Here is a 7,784-nt window from a genome sequence, read left to right as displayed (position 1 = left end):
CTGAAATCGAAGTTCGGATGGTCTCCGAATTAATTTTTGAAGTTTCCAAACTTGATTTTGCATCGAGATTCGTGCCCGATTAAGATAATTTTTGACGACGTATCAATTATTATTATATATATACTTGTGACAAGTCAAAACAGGTTAATCGGAGCCATTGAAATTGAATTCAATTTGAGTTAATTTGATTTGATTGGTGAGTTGTTTTAAGCCCAATGATATATCAATTTGATCAAAATCGAATTAGATTATATTAAATTGAGTCGATTGACATCAACGAATCATAAAGCGGGCTTGATTTGAGTTCGTTTGGAGTTGAATTAAAATTGGATTGAATTGATTTTAATTCGAGTTGAGTTATAGGTTCGAGTCGATGCTACGTCATTAGGTGTCCACCTAAGGGAAATCCTGCAGGTGCGATATCTACACTAGGCTACAAAAACCTAGGTACTAGAGTCGATTCCAGGGAAATTGACCTCGAATAATGAGGTCAACATAGTTATATCAGAAGCATCCACAGATTTCAAGAATGCAACGCCCCTTGGGTAATAAACAAGAAAATTAATCAAAGTTCTATTCCTGTTATCTGTCCAAGCATCTGCCATGAGTGTGCAACCAATTTCTTTCCAAGATCTTCTATGTGAATCTATCAACATCTTACATTCCTCCTTACAATCTTGCAGAAGATTAACCCTCAACTTATGATAGAATGGCAATTTATAACCAGGGCCAATTGCAGCTATAGCATCAACAGCCTTATGTGCAAAAGCAGAATTTATGGCATTAAATGGAATGCAACTATCGTAAAACCATCTCCCAACTGCCAAATCAGCACGGTGTATGGCTTCTTTGGATTCCATTACACTTTTCAATGATGGTTGAGAACCAGGTTTAGTTCTTGGTGCAAAAAAGTTATCTATGTCATCTTTCTTTCTCTTCCCTTTATGAAGTCCTTCATGATGTGCATCAGAGGCTTGTGACTTGGGAAGTGATGAAGAGCCCATTTCCTCATCCATATGTTCATCAACAAAAACTGTTATGTTTTTCTCTAAATCCTCCTGGGTTTGTTGTTTTTTCTTGCCTATTTATCTTAGATTCTCTTGCATCTGATGACGAATGTCATGTGGAACTTTTTTGCACGAAGAAAGCTTCTGAATTGTCTCGTCATCAGTGCGATGTTGTCATCATCCTCTAGTTGTGAGTATTAACTCTCAGATTCCTCCACTTTCAGTGCTATGTTCTTCTCCCTTTGTGATTCACCTGCATCAATCTTTCTTTGGCTAACTCCTTGCTCGTAAGCAATTAGAGAACCAAGAAGATTGTTAATAGAGTATATGTTTAGATCTTTAGACTCTATAATTACAGTAATTTTAGCATCATAAGCAGTAGGCAGACAATGAAGAATCTTATTAACCATTGCAGTATTCGTTAGTTCCCTACCCAATGCATGTAAAGAGATGATTATTTGTGTGAATCTTGTGTACATATCAAAAATGGATTCATTAGATTTCATACGAAATATTTCATAATTAAGCAACAAGATATTAAGTCTAGATTTCTTAACCTTATTAGTCCCCTCATAAGTTATACAAAGTCTATTCCATATATCATTTCCACTCTTGCAATTAAAAAGTCGCATGTAGTCTTCTGATTTAAGAGTATAAAAGAAACTATTTAAGCATTTGGTGTTTAATTATGCTAAGTCACGTTCTTTTACTGTCCAGTACACAAAAGGTATTTCAACTCTAACTCCGTCAACTAGTCTAGTTGGTTTTGTATACCCTTCAAGAACTAAGATCCACATTCGGTAATCAAGTGACTGTAAAAATGTAAACATGCGTGTTTTCCAAAAATAAAAAGGAATATTGTCAAAAAATAAAGGTCTAGTTATAGAGTAACCCTCAGATGTATTTCAGTTTTCAAATGTAGCCATCAACGTTAATCAAAAAGTAGTCTAAACTTATGATTTTGAAACAATGCTCTGATACCACTTGTTGAAACTTGTTCAATATGAATTAGATTGTTAAACATAAACTTATGTCCCAGTGGCTATCCAAGAGGGGGGTGAATTGGTAATTAAAAACTTAGTCCCTCTTTATAATATTTTAAACTGAAAATAAACTTTAATGAATTTTGTAGGAATATATTTTTCAACCACAAGTTAATAACGATAAAAATAAAAGCAACAAAAAAATAAAAGGCATGAGATTTATAGTGGTTCGGTCAAACACGACCTACATCCACTCCCCGGATGCACCGTCTGAGTATTGCACTAATACCACTAGTGACTCTCCTTTTGCACCCACAGCAAGGCGGAGAAGCCTTTACAAAACTCTCTTCCACCACTACACGGTGCGATAGAGAACAGTCATCCTTTTACACTCTTCCCAGTGTTTGCAGAGAAGCGTCTATCCTTTCGCACTCTCCCGGTGGCAGAGAACCCTCCGTCCTTTCACACTCTCCCAGTGTAGGCAGAGAACCCATCATCCTTTCACACTCTCCCAGTGAAGGAGGATAACCCATCACCCTTTCATACTCTCCCAGTGTAGTCATAGAACCTGTCGACTGTTCACACTCTCCAAGTGTAGATAGAGAACCTTTCATCCTTTCACACTTTCCAAGTGTCGACAGGGAATCAGATCTCCTTGACAGATCTTCTCACAATAAATCTAGAAGGAAGAGAGAAAAGAGTGAAGTAATCAAAAACAACAAGTAAGGACTCTTACCTTTGAGTACCAAGTGAAACCTTCACGCTCGAATAGTAAGAATCCTCCTTCAATCTCTCACACTCTCTCCTTTACTCTCCTTTCAGTAGGCATGAAGATCAGTAGGCAAAAAAATTATGAGGTAATTCTAATTGGACTTTATATAGGAAAGACACAAAAAACCGTCCAAAAATTATTGATTTTCAAGTCTTTACAAAGTGGATCGTCCCGTACAATCGTGTATCATCCTGGACGAACTTACTTAAATCAGTTCCATACGAACCTAATGTATATTGGTACGAACTAACTTCGTACCAGATTATCATCCCGTACGAACTAAGTTCATCTGGTACGAATAATTATACCATAGGTCGGTTTGATAAACTACAGGAAGTTATCAAAATTGGACATAGTAAAACATTTTCATCCTGGGATGAATAAGAGTTCGTCTGGACAAAATTTTTATAGAGAGCATTTCATCCTGGACCGAATAGGAACTCGTCTGAACGAAAATTTTCCAGAGAACATTTCATCCTAGGAAGAATTGAAATTTGTCTAGACGAAATTTTTACATAGAGCATTTCATCCTAGGCTGAATATAGAATTTTGTTAGAACAAAAATTTTTGAGAGAGCATTTCATCCTGGGATGAATTGAGGTTTGTTTGGACAAAATTTTTTCAGAGATAAATTCATCCTTGCGCGAACAGGATTTCATCTGAACGAAAATTTTTCAGAGAGCATTTCATCTTGGGACGAATAGAAAAATTTGTCTGAACGATCTGAACTTAGAAAAATTTTCTTACTTCCTATTCGTTCCATTGCTCTTTCGAGGGGATAACTAACTTCATCGTCCCGTATGAACTCCCGTATGATCAGTATAAATTTTAAAGAACTCCCCAAGTGTGTGTGTACAAAATTACTTCATTACAATCACTCTCTCTCAAACTCAATACAATAAAAAATACAAGCTTCAATTTACAAATTATCTCATGCTGAATTTTGATTTGAAGTCTTCATTAGTTTAGTTCGATGATCCTGAAATGTTAGTAACCACAAGAGTAAAAATAATTCCTTCAAAAAGTGTTAGGAGAATACAAAACTTAAAACAATAATATTTGAAATCATCAAAATAATACAAGTTGCAAGAAAATAAAACATGCAATTAGCAACTCTCATAACATTTCATCACCAACTAAGCCACTTTTTTTGGATTCTTCAGGATTTAACACTACCATCTCACCTGCATAAAAAAATCTTTGAACCAAACTTTGCTCGTAGGCAATGAGTTAGCCAATCAAATTATCAATAGAATATTCATTCAACATTTTTGATTCATAAATAGCAACAACTTTGGCATCAAACTTATCACATTGACAATGTAAAATTTTATTGATATTTTCAAAGTTTGAAAATTCTTTACCTAAAGAATGTAATGATATCATAATTTAAATAAACCTAGTATACATGTCTAAGATCGACTCATATGGTTTCATGCAAAAGAATTCATAATCATGCATTAAAATATTTAATCTGAATTGCTTGATTTCATTAGTGCCTTCGTATATAGTGCGTAATTTATCCAAAATTTCTTTGCCAGTAGTGCACGTGGAAACAAACATAAAATCTTTAGAATTTAAAGCAAAGAAAAAATAGTTCAATGATTTAGAATTTAATTGAGCATTGATTTGTTCTTCTCTACTCCATTGGTTAAAAGGAATACCAATTTTGATTTCATCTATAATACGTGATGGTACAGAAAAACTAGTTAAAATCATTTGCCACATTTAGAAATCAATTGTTTGCAAGAAAGTAGACAAGCAAATTTTCCAAAAAACAAAAGTAATATTTTCAAACAAAGATGGTCAGGTGATTGAATAACCTTTCATAATATTATGATTACAAAAATTAGCCATGGATTGAAATTCAAATGTTTTTAAGAACTCATTTTTAGGAATCCCGTTCTGATACCACTTGAAAGTTCGTTAGGGATGTTAAGCCCTTATGAACTAGCCCAAGGCTAACTAAGAGGTGGGGTGAATTGGTATTTTTAAAACTTTTTGATTAAAACACAAACTCAAACCAAACAAAAATTCACTACAAAGAAAATCAAAGTGTGGAAATTAAATGTGGAATTAATAAAGGAAAGAACACACCATATTTATTGTGGTTCGATCAAACCTTGGCCTACGTCCACTCCTCGGAGGCACCCTCCAAGTATTGTACTAAAGTTAGTGTCTCTCCATTAGCTCCCACAGCTAGGCGGAGAAGCCCTTTTAAAATCACTTCCACCTTCCCCGGTACGGTGGAGTAGCCGGGCCCTTTAACACCAATGAGATCTTCTTCTTACCAAAACATCCCTCAAGATGAGCCTTGAATCTGATTGTACTTAGGTGCAAGGTCACCAAAGCAACAATGTGAAACCCCCTCCACACTCCCTTGAAACCCCCTCCAAGGAACTTCTCCCTCTCTCAAACTCCAACCTTTCCTCTCTCCCTTTAAAGCTCTCTCTTCGAGTTTCCTCCAGAAGAACAAAGCTTCAATGGCTACCAAAGACACTCTTTATGAGAAAGCGAGAGGTCTTTAAATAGATTTGCAAAACCAATATTATCATCCAGGATGATCGCCGAATCATCCCGTATGATATGCATAAAAAGAGAGCTTCTAAAAGCCCTAAAAATTCAATTTCGGTGCCAAACATCATCTAGGATGATCGTCGGATTATCCCGTATGATGTGCTTAAAACGAGGGCTTCATAAAACCCTAAAAACTCAATTTCGGTTCTTAGAATCATCTTGGATGATCGCAGGATCATCCAGTACGATTTGTATAATTTGACCTGATAGTCTTGGACAATATTAGGATAGTCTAGGATGATTAGTACAAAAAATGTACAAATCATCCAGGACGATATTGTGGATCATCCAGGATGATTCAAAGAAAAATTATGGTATTTCAACTTCGATGATTTAGGAAAATCAAGTATGTAGGCAAACATCATCCTGTACGATATACAGATCATCTAGGATGATCAGATTGAAAAATTTAACCATAATTAGTCCGCTAATCATAGGATCAATTTAGGCAAGATTTGTATTGATCATCCGGGATGATCAGATCATTCAGGATGATTAGAACAGAAATTTAAACTTAAATCTTTGCCTAAAATTTCATTGGAGATGCTTTTCCATGATCATAAAGGATCGTCCTAGAAAATCTAAAATCATCCAGTACGATTAGTTCAAAACTTGATCTTCTGTATTTGAGTAGATCTCACTCCCTTGAGTATGTGTGTGCATGGTAACCAAGCAAGCATACTCTCTTAGAGGACTCTACTCAAGAAATCAAAAATTATATCAATGAATATTACAGACCCTTTTACAACATAACATTATCCAACCCAATCTTGAGCTATGATTCTTTGTTTGATGTTGCATGGTATTCCTCAAATGTTAGTATACACACAAACAAACATATATTGCAAATATAAGTAGATAAGAAAAAGTGAGTCATAATATTTGTTATCATCAAAAACATAAACTCATAAGCTTGAGTTGCAACACCTCTATCATTTAATCTTTAAGTTTAAATCATCTAGTTTTTTATTATATTTTATATTGAAAATAAAATTAACTAATATTATTTCATCACTTTTGCAATAATTCTCCTTATCTAATAGTCTAGAATGCTTCATAACCTTGATCAATTTTTGTAATCAAAGTTATGGTTTAATTTAAATACTTTTTAATCTTTCTTTTTCATCTAATGATAATTAACTTTTTATTACAATTCTATTTCAATATCTTTTAAGATCAATTACTATGGTTTCTCATATGGCATCTTTCATTTCAACCTTCATTTTCCCTTTTGTTGTTGTCAAAAGGGGGAGTAATATTATTTTTTGTATTTTCCTGTATTATTTTTATTCTTGTGTTTTATTTTTGTCATTTGTGTAAAATAAAAATCAATTTTTATGCTCTTCAAGGAATTTCCTTATATTCACATGTTAATTCCTTTAGGGTCAGCTAAGCAGAAATTTAGGGTATTCAAATTTTACTTAAATAATAATTATTTTGCTATCATCAAAAAGGGGGAGATTGTTGAGATAGTTGCAACTTAGTTCTTGATTGTTGATATTCTTGCAACATGTATATTTTTTATGATTCCAAATATTATTGCTTTGATTATTATTTCTCCTAACATATTTTGGATGCATTATTTTATTTTTTGTGTGTACTAACATTTTAGAAAAATCAAACTCAGGATTATTGAAGACTTCAAATCAGATCAGTTTTGGTTTTATTTTAAATTAATTCTATATTTTTTAATTTATTGAGTCTGAGATAGTGTAATTGTAATTGAGTAAATGTACACTCACACACTGGGGAAGAGTTAAAAATCTATAATTTTTAAACTGATCATACTCTATGAAGTCTTTTCGTACGGGAATATTTAGTCAGTTATTTTCTCTTACGAGCAGTCAAATGAATAGAAAGTAGAAAATTTTTTTAAGTATGGATCGTACTGTATAATTTCACAATCGTATGTACGTCGTCTAGTGTATGAATTGGATGGTTCCCTTTTTGTCCAGATGAATGTGAAATTTTTTTGAAAGATTCATACCGTATGATGTCATCATCGTACGTATGTCATCCAGAGTATAAATTAGACGGGTCTCTTTTCATCCAGAAAAATGTGAAAATTTTCTAAATGGTTCATATTGTATGATGTCATCATCGTATGTACACCATATTGGGTACGAATTGGATGGGTCACTTTTCAACACGACAAAATTAAAAATTTTGTAATTGATTATACTGTACAATATCGTCATCTTACGTTCGCCATCCACGGTATGAAATTGCGCGGTACCTCTTTGTCCCGACAAAGGTGAAAAAGTTTCAAACTATTCATACAAGATGATCATTGTGTATAAATTTTTTTATACCGATTCACATAAGGTTCATATACAATAGTTTTTAAATTGTTTGTATATAAAAACATATGATCGTATTGTACTATCGTGTATGCTCAAAATGCAAATTTTCATTTTTCTGGATGGTTTCTTGTGTCTTTGATAT

The sequence above is a fragment of the Dendrobium catenatum genome, unplaced genomic scaffold (assembly GCF_001605985.2).
Source record: "Dendrobium catenatum unplaced genomic scaffold, ASM160598v2 fragScaff_scaffold_716, whole genome shotgun sequence".
Taxonomy (NCBI): domain Eukaryota; kingdom Viridiplantae; phylum Streptophyta; class Magnoliopsida; order Asparagales; family Orchidaceae; genus Dendrobium; species Dendrobium catenatum.
Note: the sequence above shows the minus strand (reverse complement) of the source record.